We start from the raw sequence: 20,855 nt of genomic DNA, 5'->3' as shown, positions 1-20,855 counted from the left end.
GCATTGCCTAAATGGCTACAAATTCAAAATATTAGGTCACTTATTTTTCATACATTCTTTTTTTGTTTTGGTGTGGTTGTTTTTTGTTTTGTTTTGTTTTTCAAGTGTCTTTCTTGCTTGGTTACCTTACAAACAGGTAACAGGTTTATGATAACCAGTTCTGCTTAGGATATTTGAATTCTTCTACTACCTCTGTTGAAATGAATTTAGACTTCTGCAATAAATCCCCCATTTTTAAATCTGATGAGGCTGCTGACTGAATATTTGCAAGTAACTTTTCTAACAATAAAATATATCTGTTAACTTATATAGTGCTAAATACCATTTGTTATGTATATTTATAGGATTTTACATTATAGAAAATGCATATTTGTATTATATGCATTATATAATTCTAAATGTAACGTGCACAAGCATATAGATCTCTATACATAGTTTACACATGCAGTTCATGAACATAAGCTTCTGACAAAGCAAATTAGGAAAAAAAATCTAGTTACATTTTCACGTTCTTTTGCTATCTCTGGGACAAGTAATATGAAAGCTAACCTAACTTTTTCTGACCTGCTAATGAGCCCTCCTTTTTTCCACAGGCATTATGTATTCCACACTAATTAAGAAAGAAAGTGAAGCTGCACTCTGTAAGGCAGCCCGCTTGGCTTGAGAACAGGAGCTGCCCTTCATCTCCCCTCCAATCAATAATCCATAAAGCAGGGTTGAACGCACAGCTTCTCTGCCAGATAGCTGAAGCCAAGATCTCAGCAGCTCTTCTGAGCCTTTCCTTCTCTTTTGTGGTTCAGTCAGCTGTGCCCGAAGGAAAACATTTCAAATGAATAAAATACAACCCACATCTTTCTGGATCTCCAGTTTGTCATTTAGTCCCCTGCAGTGCAACATTTCTCACACAGGGTAAACTCAGATTTTAAAGAAGCATTGAGATGTATGTTGTCCAGCATTCCACTAAACATGAATAGGTTACCTGTGAAATGCAATAACACACACAACTGCCTGTGTAAAGCTTAGTTTAGAATTATTAAATCTACAAGAGCTCATTTAGTTGCAAGCTTTTAACTTTAATGCTTTACAGGCATTCATTACACATGCAATGCCCACACAGATCCTGGTATACAACTGCACACTTACAGGAAAGTTTTTGTGGGTTTTTCTGCTGGCTTTTGTTTTTAACTGATACACCAAGTTGTAGGTAAACTTCAAAGATTTTATTATGAAGTATCACTTGAGCATGTTTGACTTTTGAACCCTCATACCACTGAAGCTACTGTATTTGGTCTAAATTAACTACTGAAAGCTTTTCCACTGTTCTCAGAATTCAAATATTTTCAAATAGGTACGCAAAAACAGTACTTCATTTTAGAGATAGTCAGGAGAAAAACAGAAAAAGCAGTAACGTGGTATTATTGATCATGCTCACAGCTAAGAACAGCAGAACGCAATATATTGTCTGGCACGTTATCTACTATTATGTATATAACACTTCATTGTAGGTAAACAAGTTCTCTTTCTGTATTTATTCTGTTTTCATCACATCATTTGGCTGTTAAACATAAGCTGCCATGCTGCTATTTTAAATTCTCAGGAATTCTAATTTTTCTCCTCTAGGAAGGTGAAAATCACAAACTTTAACAAAGAAAACATCCAGGACAGATTCTTGTCATTGCTTGGTATTTATCTTTGCTATAGATTTAACTTGAAAGAAATGATACATTATTAAAGTGTAAGGAGACTAAGAATTGAATGGTTTCATGTACAGTTCCCCGTACAAGCAAATCTCTTCAATACAAGATTTCTTTGAGAGAGGGAAGTGTTTTGTGCATACACAATGCATTAGCCATTGATAGCCTGAATTGTAATGGATACCTGATCTCTTCAATTGACACTGAAATGAGAAAAGGACAGATGGAGAAGGGTGAGAAGCAGTCTTTCAAGTCTTCAGTTTTAATTTTTAATTTCAAAATGTGTCATTTCAGCAGCAGTGACTAAACTAAGACTACATTTGAATTTAAATCATTTGTTAAGCATCTGTGCTGTAGTAAGTATTACATTTGAAAAAGGAAAGATTCACTTCAGCATTACAAATTCCCCCTGAGCAGTTAGCTTATATTTTAGTTTATCTGTCATTACGCCAATCTTTACTTTGGAAATAAATTGTCATCAAGTAAATAAGTTTAGACTAACATGTCTGTTTCTGTAAAAGTCCTAGCTGAAGCATTAAAAAATAATACAAGACATGACCTGAAATCTGGTACTCTGAAGACCAAAGATATTCATTACTACCATTGCCTTGCATTATGTCTTCTCAGTAGCTGTCACTTCCTAGAAAGGTTTGGATTCAGCCACTAATCTAATGAGGGACACTGAAAAGATTATACATCTGGTGTGCAACGTTATTTCTTCTCCATTCATATCAAGTCAGGTGTCCTCAAAATGCCTTGAAAGGCATGTGCATACTTAGGGATATGGTTCAGCAGTGGACATGACAGTGTTACATTCAATGACTTTATGGGCTTTTTTCCATTTAAGTGGTTCTATGTATGGGTGCAATTGAATGTGGAATACTGAAAACTTTTTTTCTAAATCAACATTTATCATAAAAAGGAAAATCGAAGACATTTTCAATTAACCTAAATTACACACCAGATTTTTTTATTATACTTTGGCAAAGAGAAGTGTTTTAAAAGAAAGCCACCTTTTGCAGTCACAAATTCATTCTGTGATAGAATGAATAAATTTTCAATTAAAATCATGATGGAACCAGGGGAACTAGAGATCTCCCCCTTTTCTTCTCAATTTCCAAGATACCTTGATGACATTCGAAGCTGGACTGTAGATAATATCTAAAAGGGATAACTTGAATTGTAATATAATTTCATGGCAGGACATGTGACTGTGGAGCAGACTGGTTAGGTGTGCTGATTGTGGGAAGGAAGCTCCACAGATGCACTTGCTACAGGATACAAAGTTAAAACTACTGAAACTCTACAGCAAAATAAAAAAAATAAAACAAAAGGGAAGAAAGGATAATGTTAACATTAGGAGAAAAGATTGGATTTGTGTTTCTCCACTTGGGTTCATGCTCATATCATTCTGAAACACTTGTCACCAAACCAGTCATACATACTGCTGGCAGAGAAACGCTGCCTTTGGGGCACTACTTCTATTTTTAATTTCTAGGGCATTGTTCTATCCAGCAAACGGGCAAGGGGGAAATTCCTTAAATGAAAACTGAGTGAAGACTGAAGTCATTCAGCATTAAATGATTTCATATTTTAGCAAGACAACAATGTGCTTTGTAGAAAAATAACTCAATCACCTGCCTAAGAGCTGGAAGCAGTCATTTGCTTTTACAGATTTACCCATCATACCAAACTCTCTATATTTACACAGTGACATCATGATGTAATTTTACTGCAGTGGTAGCATGGAGTGTAATATTATCTGGAGTGCAATTATACATGATGCAGCATCTATTTGGATAACACGGCCCCAGTATTACATGATGAAATATTGCTCCGGTTCTCAAGATTACACAAAATATATCTGGCACAAGCATACCTGCCAGAGGGGAGAACAAATCTCTTTAAACTGGGGCTGGCACAAGGAGAAACACAGTTCAGAAGATTTTATTCAGTGATCAACAACTTACTTTAAAAGAGACTCTGTGATGTGACAGCAAAACACACATTTTCTTTCCCAGCTCAACCCCTACTGCTCTCTCTGTTACCATTTATTTTTCTAAAAAAAGATGCTGAAATTCAGTGCAAAGGGAAAAGGCTTTCTACATAACATTTTGTTGGAAAAGAAATCCTTAGCCTCTCACCATATGCTTCATGCACACAGACAATTTTATGATCTCCCTGAGGGTGGGCATAGCCCCTGCCCAGCTTGCAGTTCCAACACATGCTGGCAGCGGAGAACAGCAGCAGGACTCAGACACTGCTTGCTGCCTTCAGGCCAGGTGCTGCTTCCAAGACCCGCAAGGGCAGTTCCACACACTTCACCAGAAGGCTTTTGCCATTCTGGTCAGCCCAATGATCCAAATAGCTCACATGGTGAGAAGTGTTCCTCACCATGAGAAAGGTATGAAACTTATTTATTTTAAAAGCTTCCTATTCCAAGTGGCATCTGCAAAGCAGCCAGCTGCTAGTAGCTCAGGTTTTACAAGAGGAAAGCAGCCACACCTGTGACATAGGTACAGAGTCCAGTGCAACTCTGTGTACATTGGATTGCAAGTCCAGGCAAACGTTTTATCCCCCTTTTGTCTTCCTGCAGTTTAAAAATGTCTCATACCTTACCATCTTTACAAAATATTCTGAGTTTTAATTTAAGTTATTAAATTGGAAGATCATTTTCACTCTGCCAGATTAAAGCATTTTGGTAACAAAGCATCAATGAAATGCAATTCTGATTTTACTTATCTGTAGTAAATAAGAAATGATCTACCTCAGAGCCTTCAGTGAATGTTGCTCTACCAAAGTCTCAAGCAGAGCGCCAAATTCTGGATTTGTGAATATATATATATGTGCCTCTCACCAACATCAATGCAAACCTTGTGAATCAATCTGAAAGCTGAAGTTGATTCTAATCCATGTTTTCTATCTAAAAAAAAAAACAAAAAAATGGTAATAATCAAACGGTTTAACTCAATTTTTGCCTTGTATTTTTACTATGTTTAACAATAGTAAGATTGGTTAAAATAAATTCCAAACACACAGCTCCTCTTCAGTGTAAAAATCTTAAATATCAGTGTCAAAGAACCTAAACATATTCTGGACAAAGATTAGGATTTCAGTTTATATATAGTACACATATGCATATGTATGTATACATATACACACACCCTTTCAGTTCTGTGGTAATCATTTTAAAAGTAAGCTTCCCTTATGTGGAATAAGCCATCTGAACTCACTTGGCTTCAGATGAGTTCAGTTTCACTTACTGTGCAGAAGAGTCTACTGGAGGAAAATCCCACAGGCCAACAGCTCAAATAAGAGTAAGAATGACTGAGAAAGAATAAAAATAGCAAAGAAAAAAAAAAGAGGGTCAGAAGGACTAAAGAGCAACCTAAGCAGTGCAAGGGACCCCCCCCAAAGATCAATACTGTGGCTTATCAAGCCCACCATGCTTTTTATTTGCTGAACTAGATCAGTAGTATTTCTTTGATTTATTGCAACATTTTTTTTATAAATCTGACAAAGTGTTCCACTACAGCCATCCACACTCACATCAATGAGAAGCTTGAAAGAACCACCATTGATTTCTAAAATACATTTTAAAGTAACTTGCCTGTTAACATTCCCTTGAGGAAATTTTGTCCCATATAAACACAATTATTCTTGATTTATTTATAGAAACTAATTTAATTGAATGAGTAATGAGATGTTCTTTTCCCAGCTGGGCTGGAAAAGTAAAACAGTTTATGTATGCATCTCCTTAGAAGATGCAATAAAATTAAAATATTCACATGCTAGGGAAGTCCCATCTTAGCATATAAAGTAGAAAGGAGTAATTCAGGAATTATCACATCTTTGTGTTCCATGTTTAAAACTGTAACTGCAGACAACTCAAGACCCAGAATCACTTCAATCGCAGCAAAGGCATTTGGTGACACCATTCAAGGAACCCAAGTTCCCTAAGAAATCACAAGTGGCCTTTCAACTAATGATCTTATATACTTTCTTCCCTGTTTTTAAACAGGATTTCACAGCAGAGACAACTCTGAGTTGGGATCTAGTTGCCTGCAAGTGAACTTGCTGGAAGTTGTTAAAGAGAATTAAGTCAAAAAGAAGATATCAAGGTAATGAAAAAGCAATTAGCTGGAAGAATGTAAACCTGTAAAATGGGTAGGTGAAATTTGCTGCCTCAAACAGTAAAAAAGACACAACCTGCTAGGCTGCCTCATTTTCTAGCCAATCTCTGCTCATTTCTCAAACTGAATCAAGCCTCCACATATCCAGTAAAGTGCCTTATAATTACCTCTAAGTCTGCTTCTTGTGAGCAACAAAGACCTTCTCAACACAACTTCTCCTGATGGACCTTCCTGCCACAGCATCCCCAATTCTTACTTCTCCAGCTCCATCTCTCTGCCTTTCCCCTCCAGAGGGTTTCCTAACCAACCAAGCTCACTGCTCCCAAAGGAGAAGCATTTCCCTTTTCCCTGGGGTTGGGGTGTGTTTGACGGGACCCGGACCGTCCCAGGATAGACAGCACAACCCATCTTCTTGTAATACCCACTCCAGCCATCTATAAAATACAGTTGTAAAATATAGATAAAATGGAAGAGATTGCCCAGAGAAGTTATGGGTACTCTATACCTGGGGGCATTCAAGACCAAGATGGATGAAGCCCTTGGGCAGCCTGATCTGGTGGCTGACAGCCCTGCCTATGGCAGCGGTGTTGAAATTAGAGGATTTTTATAGAATGGCTTCGGTTGGAGGGGACTCTAATCTATAACCAAATATACTTATGTTTCTGCAGCCAATTGGTCTAATTTAACTTTGAACGGTCTTAGTTCTATTAACTCTTCATATGTTAAGTAACAGTAACAACAGTTGAGAAACTACTTGCAGTTTCTAATTTTTTTTTTCTTTTAATTTGGCTTTTCCAATAAGACCAAATATTTCAGCCTGAATAATGAAGTATTCATTCTGAAATACATCTCAAAGAAATGCATCTAGAAATAAGCATTATTACTTTTGTCAGAGAAATCCTACATTCTCTCCAGGTTTTGGCTAGAAAAGGTCCAGTTGCCCCACACATGGATCTACTTCTAGCTATCCTAAAACAGGCTCTGCTGAATCTTGACATGAAAACTACGACCTTCTTGAAGTACAACCCAAGCTTCACAACTTGCCCGAAAGTGGCTAGGCTAAGTAGAACTTTGTGTTGCCATAACTACACCATTGTTTTCACCCAAACTATCTACCTAGATTAAAGTTAACAGCATCCTGTCCCCTTAAGTTCCTGTCCCACCTTTGACTACCGTGGAGACACGCAGTTTGATTACCCAAAACACACAGGTCTCCAACAAGAAGTAATTTTCACAGGGTCTACAGAAATAGAGAATTCAGTTCCTCCTTTCCTTCCCACCCTGCTGCCAAAGCAGCAGGCATTTCCTAAATACGCCCTACTGAATTTCTAAAGGTGGTGTTCAAGTATAAATAGAAGTGGTTTGGCATGATGAAATCCCAAGGAGTAAATTGACTCATTTTAACTCCTAACACAAAAAAGCAAAGTCAAATTGAAAAAGACATATCTACACTTAGACTTACTTCCAAACAATGAGGAAAATGCTCAAGAATGACAAATTTACAAAATAACTAGAAATTGTGATGGATTTTATTTCTTTCCCCCCAAACGCATTTCATTCCCAAGAGACAAAAAAAGGCAGTTACTCATCTTCTATAAGGTAAAGTAACTAGGTCAGGCCCAACGTTATTTGTCTTCTACTTCCACCTGTAACTTCCATTTAAAGAAAGATCAGGTCCATAAGTTTGGCTCATTTTTCATGTTATTAATTCCATTAGTCTTAAAAAAAGGTTTAAGGTCTTTGCTTTTGTGTGGGTTATTTTGTTTGTTTGTTTTTCTGTTGTGTTGTTTTGGAAGAGTCTTCCAGCAGGTGTTAAGGATATTGAAGGACTTGCCATATTTCAAAGCACCCCACATATTTACACAGGATAAAAATTACTAGCAGTCACTTCACAATTATGTAATGGCATAGATTGGATTAGATCCACATGTTCAGAGGCATCACTTGCTGTACTAATGCAATGCACAAACTGCAGAGACCCAGACAGCTACTAGCAGCTCTTGGAAACACCATCTTCAACAATGCAAAAATCTATTAGGTGAACCAAACAAGGGGCTAGGACATTGCTAAAACAAACTCCTCAGTTCTCCAACTAGTAATTTTATACACAGATGTTGAATCAAAAATAAGTCCAAATCCTGCCTGCAAACTCCTTTTAGAGAATATGAATGTTCACTAGAAGACTACTGAAGGAGAAGACATTAATATTTTAAACAAGAAATCAAGATGGAATTATTTCTCAAAATGCAGAGCTGGGTTTCTGATCATTATAAAGTTTGAAATCTACATCAAGTGAAGGAAAGTACAGACCGAACAGGATGCTGCACAGCACTAGCAGGGAGGGATGTTCCCTGCAGCTGGCACTCCAGAACAATATTTCTTCCTCCAGACCCTATAGTAAGCATACAAACCCCGCTCACTTTCCCTGTGCAGGTTTACACTACATGTTTTTAGTACAGGATACTGAAACACAGCCAATATTTACACAGTTTTTATTTCTGCCTTTGCAGAACATTAATTGATAAGCTACTTTTTGTTACTTTTAATTTCACATGCTGCAGATAAAGCTTATCTATATGCCATGCAAGGAGCGATGTCAGATAACAATAAAAAAAACCTTAGCTATTGTAGTGGCAGTATTATGTAAGTATCTGATGATACATTTTATAGCTTCAGCTGGTCTCCCGCCAGATTGATAATACTTCTGTTTGAGGCAACCTGTGTAAGGACACCAAAGATTAGGGATGATGTGCATAAGAAAGTATCAAACTGTCATGAGTTTGCTGTACAGTGTGAGCACTCACCTTGTTAGTCAAGGATGCTTTCTCAATAGGTAAGAATATGATACAGATGGCAAACTAGGAACAAAAAAGGCAATATAATCTCTTACAAATTCAAGTGAGAGAAGGTACAGTCACTGCATTCTCAGCTCAGATTCACTATGTCATGCTCAGCATAACAGAGCAGACCTTGAGATGGCAGAAAATAAATTACTGCTTTTCACTCAGCACGTCTAGATATTCTTTTATTATATATATAAAACTTTGCCAGAACAAAACTTCCCAGCTTGTCATAAAAGTACAATTCCCAAAATGGTCTGAAAGTGGCACCAGAGGGAGAAACAGTTACTTATATATCAAACAGCTTTTTAAAAACCTTTCTATTTTGACTTCAAGAAATTCATCTAAGTCTTGTTCTTAGCTTTTTTTTTTTTTTAAATACTTCTTAAATGTTGATATCATTTTAGTCAGTCACAACCACCAGTACTCGATACTCAAATGCCAGCAGCAGCAACTACACATCACCCATACTAAACACTCTAAAAAATGAGAAATCCTGGCAAAAATTGATTATTGATCTATGGCTTCTTAAAGAGGAATATATACGCTCTTTCGGAAAAGAGTTCAACCTTTCACTGTCTATGAGCTTCTGGTAATGTAACCTTATTTGGACTGAAACCTCCTCCACAAGAGACAATTCTAGACATGGACAGAGTAAAGAAACTGCTGGACAGTAAACGTGGGAGAAGACAGACGGTCCTAACTGCTCTACCTGCACCTGATCCCTTAAAAATCCACCTACTGTTGCTGTCCACTGTTGTACAAAGAAGTCCAAGTACAGCTACTGTTGAGACCAGCCAAGAAGAACTAGCTACTGATTAAACCTTCCTTTTGTTGCCAGCAGTAGCAGTGCCAGCCTCTCCACATCCCCAGTGCATGCCAGAGAGCCCTGTCCAACGTCTATCCCCATCCATCCCTGAGAAGGAAACCAAAAGACTGGAATCCCAGCATCAGAATGCCAGGAGTCTTCTTAAACATAGTCTCAGATGTTTTCCTTTCAATTTTATCTTTTTCCTTGCCCCTTAATTTATTCTCTCCAAAATAAATCCACTTCAAAACTGAATGTGGCAGTAATGCATCACTTGCCTGCAATTCCTCTCTCCACGTTACAGCTTTTTGTCTATGCTTCGTCTGACTATTACAATTAGTCTGCAAGTCCCTGAGGGCAGATAGTTACATAACATTAAGGTTTTGTGCATTGATTAGACCACCATTCAGTAACTCCCATCAAAACACTGCTATTACTTGATTTCATGCAAATATTTATATATTTTTATTTTATGTTAAATACTATGAAACAATAGGTATACATTTAAATATATTTTCTTAATAGCAGCACATTTAGTTGTCCAAATTTCTTTCTCTGTTCCAATCAGCCTTCCCATTTCTCCATAATCTTACCTTTCAGTTCAAGTAGTAATGATTCAAGAGGTACAAAGAATAGGCCCCTGGAAGCAATCTTCTCAAGAACGGCATTTCTGACTTCATTAATAGTCTGCTGATATTCAGACATTAGCATTTAAGTGTACTTGTGCTAGAGGCTGCTGGTGGTTGTCAGCTCATGAGAAGGCTGGCATGGCTGCTCTGCTTGCATTATGCTAAGGCTGGCTAGATTTTTTTTTTTTATAAAACTGCCTTCGTTATTTATCCAGCACTCCTACTATTACAACATATTAGCTGATTTCAAGACTAAACAGTATGCTAACGCTTACTAAATATTTATTAATGAGATACACTTCTAAAAATATAATTTGAGAATATCTGAGTGTTGCTGTACTTCCGTACATTATATATAGGACAGACAATACTGACTGAAATCCTCAGTGGTGCCTGCCTGATCAGAAAAGTGCAAAAGCTGCCAAAGCAGATTTTGATTGACAGACAGCTATTTCAGGGAACTGAGCTTAGAGCAAACACTAGTTTCTATGATGGAGACTAACTCTCAGAACACAACAAAACAGAAGAAGCTTGACGTACTGTAAAAATGCTGCTCTTCTAACAAATACAAATGCACAACGTAGGCCAGATTTATAGTCAACTATGTCTGCTATCAAAAGTCACGTGGAAAAGACCAATTAAGGACAGCATCTGTCCTATTCCTGGGAGAGTAAAATATTATACAAATAACTTTCAGTGACAATTCAGAAGATTTCTGTATGCCTCTCAAGTTAGCTGCTCAGGTGTTTTACTTCAGAAATAACTAAGACCTGATCCTCTGCTGATCAGAGTGAAAAAACCCAAGAGACTTAAACACGTGAAATGTTAGCCAGAGAAATTAAGATGCACCCTGGTGGTTTGGAGAAACAGCTATCAATATTCCCACAGTCCCCTTCAAGATAACTTGCAGAAAGTCAGCTAGGTAATATTAACAGAGCCCAATTCATAGATTTAAACAAGAAATGAACCATGTTTTAGACTCATCACTTCAAAGAATGGCAGCTATCAGTGCTACAATCATGCAATAATCCAATACCAAGACTCCTAACAGTACAGCCATTACGCAAACAACATTTCATTTTCTCTAAAAACATAACTTTTTAAAATTAATCTTAAATTATTAATGTCGATCTGATTAAATCTCATTTAATAGGTACACGTTCCAGAGGTAAATCACATTCGTACCTGTTTTTTTTTGTTTGTTTGTTTATAAAGCATTCTCAGGATACAATCCCACAACTACAAATTGTCTGTTTGATACTTTACAATGTTTTGAGTCTACAAGGCATACTCCTGCCACACGAGCTATGGACAATTGCATCATCCTGTTTATATTGTGTTAAGTGCATGTAATCCAGCCAGCATTTTAGACCTATTAATTCTTTTAATTTTTTAAAGGACACATGCATAGGACCGTTGCAATGCCAGTGTTGATACATACTTTATTCTATGATTTCTGTTGGGTTGGTAGGTAGTACACTGATTCTGAATTATTTCTTCATTCCTTTTCACTGCTTTCATTATATCCCATGTTGAAATATGAGCTGTGCTAATAAGAGTGGAACCAATGGAGAAAACTCGTAAGGATTGGAGGCAGCAGATATTAAGCCAGTTTCAGATCCCCCAAAAAAGGCAGCAGTCACAATCCAGTAACAAAGAAGGAATTGCTTACCCCTTTCCAATGATCAGGGCTCACTGAACACTCCAAAGGAGGCAATCTCCAAGTAGAGATTCTTTCCTTGCTACTGCCACTCCTTAAATGAGGCTAGAGAGGGATGAACCCTCGGTCCAACCCTTCCCCTCCCACAGGTAAATTGCTTCCACCTGTTCTCCAAGGGCTGGCTACACCCCTTCACCAGGTGCTCAATCACTGGTTGAGGCCATGATTTAACGGTTTCCATACACCTGAATATCTCCAAAGACTTTCTTAAGGTAGTTCTATTGAATACTGTTGTATTCTAGGGATGAATAGAAGTCTTCCAAGTAATTGTACTTTGATTAATAACTTACACTCCAGTGCCATGATACACCAGGAGAAACAGCATCCAAAATGAAACAAAAGGGCTCTTTTGTTTGTATCCAACTTTCTCATAGCATTCAAAGGCAACCAGTCTCATCTGATACGCAGTTTCTTAAACTGTCTTAAATGCAGTGAAATTACAGCAACTACTCCTTACTAGTTCAGCTTGTCCAGTGAGGACATGCTAAATCATTTAAGTAGCTTGTTTTATAAGGGTTTTTTCCTCCCCCTCCCCCTCTAAACTTTTGGTCAGGTTTAGAATCACCAATTCTCAGTCTTTAGGAGGAAAATTACAAATAATGAGGACTTGGGAGAAGCTTCTGTGTCCCAGGCTGCACAGTACCCTCAAGAACAAAATTAGTAATGTGAAAAGACAGGGATGGCATTTGCACTAGTGGCAAACCTATTTTTAGCATCCTAAAGTAGGATTTAGGGGATATAATTAGTCAGGTTGCACTTTGAATAAAAGTAAATTTAAACTATCAGAGTTAGAAGGACAAAACAGAATGCTGCTGGACTGAGATAAAATTCAAATCAACATCAGACTTGAAAAAACAGCGGGTATTTTAAACAAAGAACATTAAAATTTCAAAAAAAATTGAGCTGTGATCATCAAAAAGAAGGATCAAAGGGAAAGAGGCATTTGTGACTTCACTTGTGAGTTTGTTTTTTTAAGTTGCTATTATATTTATTCTGTACAACTACACTTTAAAAAAATATTCTTGACCTTAATGAGCCATCTCTCTTCTTACCCCCTCTCCCAAAAAAACAAAAAAAAAACACAAAAGATGTGGTTTTGTGACACCATGTCTAAACATTTCAGATGAAAATGACGAAACTTAATAGAATTGGCTCTTACCTGTATAAAAAAGGAACAGCTCAGATACTTTGTCTTATTGGAAATAAAACATATAACATGCCCATATACATGTATAGGTATAAAGTCAGTGTGTATGTGTAACCACACATATATACAGTGAGCACATACATAGGTGTGCACTATAATATACGCTAGCTCATATAATTACCTTCACATAAAAACACTTATTTAACAGTACCTACTCAATTATTAAAAACAGGTATATAAAAAAAAAAGTTCCCCATTTGCAAATTCATTTTAAGGAAAGATACAGTAGGGAACACTGTTAGTCTCCCTTGTCTCATATTGCCACTAACTGTTACTGTGGCAGGGAGAGCAGGTCAATGTGTTCTAAAACATAACTTGCCAGACATGAGAAAAGACAGAAACTCTCTCCTAATAACTTTGACTGTGTCTCTAACCAGAAGCAGCTTAAACAAGATCATAGGTGCTGAAAGAGCTGGAAGCATTACCTGACAACAGGTTACTTCTAAGATGAAGGGGGTTTCCACTCAAGAGATGCAATGTACTACTTGGCAAGATGCAGCTATACAAAAGAATCATCACTACTGTCATCTAGGTATTGAGTTTACTTTTATTAGAACATATGCCATATGTCTGGCTAAGATGCAGCATACTTAATGAATGTATCTTCCCAGTTCCCCACAGCTAAAAATACAACAGCCTGCACACATGACAGACTTCACAAAAAAGCTAAAGCCAAAAGATCCTAACACAGATCTTCAACTCTTTATATCAACTCTTTGAAAGGGTAGATAACAGCAGGACAAGGGGAAATGGTTTTAAGTTGAAGGAGGAAAGATTTAGTTTGGATGCCAGGGGGAAGTTCTTTACTATGAGAGTGGTGAGGTGCTGGAACAGGCTGCCCAGAGAGGTTGTGGATGCCCCATCCCTGGAGGTGTTCAAGGCCAGATTGGATGGGGCCCTGGGCAGCCTGGTCTAGTACTAAATGTAGAGGTTGGCAGCTCTGCATGTGGCAGGGAGACTGGAGATTTATGATCCTTGAGGTCCTTTCCAACCCTGGCCATTCTGTGATTCTGTGATTCCCTTTGAACAGGGCAGGACATATGCACCAACTGCCCAAATGTCATCTTTAAGAATAACTAAGATTATCCAAAATCTTTGTGTGTAACAGCACAAACTCTTCACTGCCAGAGCTGCTTGTCTTAAAATATATATTGGAGTGCCCTACTTCATAATCCAAAGAAGACCTACATCCTTCCTTCCTGAATATTCCTAAAATCCTGGCCTACTCTACTACACTCCAAAAAACGCTCCCCAAGATCATGAGAATTTCTTCTTCAATAATAAATACATTGCTTTTGAAAGGAGCTTCATCTTGGTCCTTGCAATCTACCCCAGAAATTGTAGCAGTTCCTTTTCTTGTTTGTTTTTTTTCCCCTTTTAAGTAGTAAAATAATACACTGGCAAGTAAGCAAAGCTTTATAAGAATTTCTTGCTGAAAAAGATTTGTTAAAAAATTCCTTATTTTACGGACAATTTCTGTTTCTCTTTGTGACAAATATTATACAGTATGCATATTTTTGTGTAATATTTTCTAATCATGTAATCATAATTTATTACAAGGCATACTTGTTGTTTATCACATTCAAGACTTTCCATCCTGACACAAAATTTCAAAACTATCAAGTTCTTTTACTTAAAGGCACTAACTTAAGTCAGCATACCATTTAACAAAGTATTGGAAAGCTCCCTAGTAAATAGAAGAGAGTCAGTATTTCTTGTCATTAACAAGCAAGTCCAGTATATTATTCTGAGTACTCCTCTAGAAGTGTATCAAATGAATGTCATTACAGATATGTCTGCAAATTCTTAGGAAACTACTGTGAAGAAAGACAGCAGAAACAGGGTGTTCTTTCCTTACAAATCAAGCCCTTGTAAAAGTAGAATATTCCAAATGAATGGGTGTATGGTAACTGTTGAGTCACGGCTTGAACCACTGATTGAGCACGGGGAAAGGACCTGGCCAGCCCTGGGAGCACAGGTGATGGTAATTCAGCTGTGTGACCAGACTAGGTGGAGCCTGGCTGCACCTCTCTTAGATCCCATTTAAGGGCTGACCACCAATGGGGAAAGATCTCTGATTAGCAGACCCTCCCTTATGGAGTCTTTCTTGTGAGCCTAGATATTTAGAGATGGGTGAGCACCTTTCCTTTGTAATGCCATTCCACCCGTGCTAGTTCCTTTGCTATTATGCTCCTCCATCACCTTTCCACCATACTGACCTTTTTGATCGTAATAATGGGACAAGAGAGAAGAGATGCTATTATGTAAGCAATGCTGCTACCCTATGAAGTTGAGAGGAAAACTGAGCAAGTGGGTGCATGCATTTATCTGAATGATGCTATCATTACTTATAAAATCTTGTACCAGAGTCTGATATTGATATGGATAGAGATGTGTGTGAACATCTATATCATGTTTTATGTATATATAAATGATTTAAAGCAATAAATTAATCAAATTTTTTTAGAGCTAAAAGGTTAAGCATCACCTTCAATTTACTCCAAATTTACTATAAAACACAGAACTTGTATATTTTCATTTTTCAAAAGGTCAGTAAGCCATCCTTTTACATTTCTACAGCACCTTACATACCATAGATCTCAAGTTACTGTACACACTGTCAAATGACATACACCTGTCAGAAAAGTCTTTTGGAGGCAAGAACCTGGCAAGTATTTAAAACAAAGTGCACCTCTTCAAAAGAGGTCATAAAAATTAAAGAACTAAACCCTATACTTCTTACAAGTATATTTTCTTGTAGCTGAACAGAATAATACCAGCGGGTTCAACACACTGGCCCAGAACCTTACACCATCTTCTACAGAAACACATTTATTTATACTGGCTGAAGTCTTCATTGCCAATACTTATTCCACAAATACCAACAGGCAGACACAGATTTTGGTGGAGCTTTTGATGATTCACCACTATATACATACTTTCCAGCCAGAAAGCATTTGTTGGTGGAGCTCTTGTGACTCACTTCCAATGCACTTTCTTCCCCATCACCGTGGTCCCCTGGTAGAGCGTTGGTGATTCATTAATGCACAGCTAGTCACTTCGATTCAAGAAGTTTGCCAGATGACTACACTGTGACTTCTGCTAGTTACATGAATAAACAGTGCTCTCTAATCGTCCACATCTTAAGCAGTTGAGCTCCGAAGGCAGAGCTGTTCGACAAGCTTTCCCAGGACACCATTGTTTCTTAATTTTGATTTGTTCTATTTGTGGGAGCTATTAGAACACCTCACCTTGGTATTCCATCTCATTTCCCATATGGCCAGGTAACTGCAGACAACTAGCTAAAGGAGCTCTTCAAAAGAGCAACAGCACCATGAAACCTCTTCCAGACAGCCCAGCCTGTTGCACATCATCCCAGCACCAGAAAGAGAATATCTTAGCTAAAACATTACAAAGTTCAAGATGCTAACCAGAAATCCAGCAGCACACATTTCATGCTTGCTAGCCATAGATTTATCCCAAGCACAGATCATTTCTTTTTTGTCTACAAGGGAATACCTATCATAAAACAATATAAAGGAACTTTAAGCTAGAGCCCAGGAATTACTACTTCCTTAAGAATAAAAAAAAAAATTCCTGAAGATTAAGATCAGGGATAACTCTGAAGATACAGAAATACAGGATATGTACAGGTACCTGAAAAATGTTCAGATTCAGAACACGCTGCCAGCCATGGCATATTAGTCTGTATGGACATGCATATAACAATAATTATGCTGTTTATAACTAACATCGCTGTTAGCACAGAGGATGGTTTTCCCCGTTCCCTAGTTCCTGACTGCTCATTTGCAAGTTGCTCCAGAAGTAATGTCTCCTATTTATTTCCATGGAAAACACAACACATACGAGAGCACAGTAACACTATTTGATAGAGAAAATTCTCACCTACAAAACACCATTTTTCAATAGTCCCCACTACTAGGTATGCATTTTCAACAGCAATGAAAAAGAGCCTGTATGTTGCGCTTGTAGTGGATCTGACCCACCGTCACCACTGCTGAAACACACCATCCACTGCCTTACTATGCTCACATCCACTGTTTGGTCTCCACAAACATTCAGCAGGCATCAGTTAATGTCAATGAATGCCATTTTCTCCTCATGGAAGAATTCAATTCCACATCTTTGCTTCATATGCACTTCCATGTCAGATGCCATTGTGTCAGACTGTCCCTCTGCTGCCATCTGTCACGAAGCAACAGAATGGAATGGAATACTGGCAGGAAGGTTCAGTGTCTACTGCCATACAACTAACATCTACCTTTGATGTTGTGGGCCAACACAATAAAATAAGAAACATTACTTTCAGAGCAGCCCTTGTTTTTTGCCCAATGAACTGAAAATAAAATGTGTCAAAAACTACAGAATACAATATGTGCACAGAAGATTTTTAGGACTCAAAATTATTGGTAGATTTTACTTCCTCCTCACTTCCCCATCACAAGTTTCCTCCTTGCCCTATGTTTTTCCAAATGCCTTTCACAAAGATTTTGAACACACGGTAATTTGCTACTTTTTAAAATGTTTTGTGTTGTTGTTTTTTTTTTTTTTAATTGCTTTTATCTATGATACTATTATTCTCTTTTATCTCAAATGTAACACTATACATTAAATCTGATATCCCCATGTGCCACAGTACTTCAGGTTACAAGCATCAGAGTTCTTCCTGCAACTTTATTCATTGCAACATGCATCTAAACACACAGCACATTTGGTGCTGCTGTCAATGATGAAGACTTATGTCCATGGTGTGCACCAAATAGAAGACCCCAGAAAATAAAGTTACATCACACAGCTTTGGTTGCAGTCCAACTTACATCCTTTGGTGTGAAACAATGATATTTGTATAATTTCTTAGTATCATTTCTTCTCCCTCCTCTGTCAATCATTCACATCTTAGATTAGCTTCCATAAGCTTGCATAAACTTCCATTTATGCATGTGTACATCTCAACAGATCTTTACTAGTCCAAAATGGTGCAGCTTTCTCTTAAAAGCTTCCAGTTTCTTTATAAGTTGGCCAGCCCAGCAAGTACTTAAAATTAAAATGCTGTTTACAAAAATTCTCAGATCTGTGACTTTCAGAAAAAAATATTCAATTACTATTAAATGAACTAAGTTCATGCCTATATATTTAACATTACTCACCTACAAAGAAAAATAAAGGCCTAACAGTACAAAAATACTTTATGCTGCAAATTATCATATCACTCTGAGAAAGGAAAATTAGTGGGCCTTATAAGAAGGGAAGATTTTCTGTGTATTTATTTTTTATCTGGTGATCATGTTGATTTTGACAGCATAAAGCCCTGTATCCAGCATTGCTCTTCCATACCTTTAGAGCCAATCATTACACCTTGAAAGCTGAATGGATCAACAGCTCGGCTATGCAGACAGTAGAAGAGCTGTCAGCAGCACGACCATAAATACGCACAGTTACATTTCACATACACACACAAAATAACAACCCTCTAGTTGTAATAGAGTTCAGCTGGAAAAATACTCAAAAATAGCTCATAGGATATACTGAACAGGAACTTGTACATCCCACTTTGTCTCTAAAAAAAAAAAAGATTACAGCAAATATTTCTGTGCACACCCTCTGACTCAAACTGAAATCTAACGGAAAAGGATGAACACAAGTACCCACCTCTTGGGTAAGAAGGAAGAAAGCTATGAATTCTGTCCATTACTCATAAACCTCACCAGGATGTGAAACTACAGCACATCTTAACTTGTCCCAACCCCATGACAGAGAGGATGTTCTCCAATTGTGGTGATGAGTAAGCCACCAATGCTTCTAGCCTGTCCCATACAAATATATTTTGTTTATGTTTAGATACATGAAGGACTCAATAGGCTGCTACCATACAGAAAAGATTTGGGATGACTGAATCTAGGCAGAGTTAAAGGCAGCATGGCTTCACCTTTTGAGACATTCTTCCACTCTCCTGCAGCTAGCAAGCACGCTAGCAACCCACATCAAAGGAAAGAAAGTGAAATCTTCCAGTACAGCAATGAGTGCTCACAACCCAGAAAATGCTGTACCAAAAGGCATGGGTCCCTCAAAGGCCCCAGATTACCTCTGCCAGACACATTATTGAGGGATATTCTACACTGACATTAGACATCAACACATCAAAATCAATATCCATGTGTTTATAAAAGCACAAGTTCTCTCAATATATTAATACTTTCTTCATGTATTAATCCTAATAAACTTACCACAGGAACCAACACCCCCAAAAAGCTATAGTATGGGGACATTTATTACATTTTTCATTTTTCTTGGATCACCAAAGGCAAATTTGAAGCCATGTATTTCATCAGTGGCTACTAAACAGCTCAGAAACTTCATCCCTGAAAGTCAGGTATTATCTAAGGCTGTCCATCACCTGAAAGAATCTGAACACCTAATGCTTTGACTGATCAGCAAAAGAAATTACAAAGCCCTAGACAGTTGCAACACTGCATACAACCAAATTCAGTCCTAAGGAGCACTGAGGGGGAAAAAAACAAGCACACCCTCAGAACACTACAAATTTGTCCCTAGACATTACTATGAAAGCCATGTTTGTTTCAGCTGCATATATTCTAGAGCCAAACAGACAAAAAGAAAGAATACTCCTTCAGTCTATAGTATCTGTATACAGGGAAAACTCTGTAGCACACGCATATCCCGCAAAGCAACAAATCCAAGACGTTCAGCACCTGTTTCCCCTACTACACAATTATCAGCTTCCATAATCACATCTCACACGTGAAACCTACTAGATTTACATTGACATGTTAAAAAAAAAATGTTTAATTATTACTTCTGCAACTTCTCTGAGATTACATTTTGAAAGCAAAAGGAAACAAAGAAGAATATAGTTAAAGATAAATACTATTTTCATGTGTTAATATTCAAATGCAGCTGAATAGTCCTACTGGTGATTTATTTTGTGTAAATCAAACTTGTACATAATTTTAACTTTTGTTCCTGTAATTACGAATGCTAGAACAATTAATTTTAAAATATATACATTTAAATACTTATCTTTAAATGCTTGCCCATTGAAGGAAAAAAGCTAAAATAAGCTTTATTTCATATAGTAATTTACTTGTTTTCATACTTGGAGCAGCATTTTAGGCCAGAATTCCTTAACCTGAATTAAGGAAGGGTCTCCATGAAGTATATGTTCATTTTACACTTAGTACACAATGAACCAAGTCATACAGACACTACCAAAAAAAAAAAAAAAAGTCAGGCATCACCCATTACTTTGTTTTCTTAGCCTTACCCAGCCTATCTTTTGTTATGACAGCTGCAAAATCACCCCATTATTCTCCACCTCTTCTCTCTGCCCAGCTTTATATATTTCTTTTCCTTTTGCACACATCCATTTACACAAACCCTGCTACACTGGCAAGCTCTGAAGAACCTTCCTTCCACATTAGCCAGGATGTTAGCAGTTATTTTTTCCACTCTTCCTCAGAATCAGGCTGACACTGACCTGTCACTTCCAGTACCAGCCTGCATCCTCAGTGTCACTCCTGCCCTTCCTCACCAAATCTATCCAGTGACTCTTTTTTCCTCTCAAATCAGCAGAGAAGACTGGGTTGATCACACTCCCCTTATGATATATCAACGTGCTGTCCTCATACAGGTCCTGTAATTGCCTTTAATTACTGAGTTGTCATGAAGTCATACAAACTGGCAACAGCTTGGCAGTTCCCTGGTAGAATTGTGTTCCAAATTCTAGACTTAGCAACAGAAGAAACTGAAGTATTTCAGGAGATGGAAGGATAAAATGGAGAGAGT

General features: G+C 37.5%; 1 protein-coding gene across 9 annotated transcripts in view; it reads right to left on the bottom strand.

Annotated features, from left to right (window-relative positions):
* KCNMA1 (potassium calcium-activated channel subfamily M alpha 1) overlaps positions 1–20,855 on the bottom strand; it is a 444,410-nt gene that overhangs the window by 398,116 nt on the left and 25,439 nt on the right. Inside the window, exon 1 of one of the 9 annotated variants that reach the window (XM_085230133.1) lies at positions 11,777–11,906. The exons of the other annotated variants lie outside the window; for them this stretch is intronic. The gene's annotated coding sequence lies outside the window, so the exon portion shown is untranslated. Of the gene's footprint in view, positions 1–11,776; positions 11,907–20,855 lie in introns of those variants that run through there. 9 annotated transcript variants of the gene reach the window in all.

This window comes from Meleagris gallopavo, chromosome 8, assembly GCF_905368555.1.
Source record: "Meleagris gallopavo chromosome 8, MGAL_WU_HG_1.1, whole genome shotgun sequence".
NCBI lineage: Eukaryota > Metazoa > Chordata > Aves > Galliformes > Phasianidae > Meleagris > Meleagris gallopavo.
This window is presented reverse-complemented; position numbering and strand designations above follow the sequence as displayed.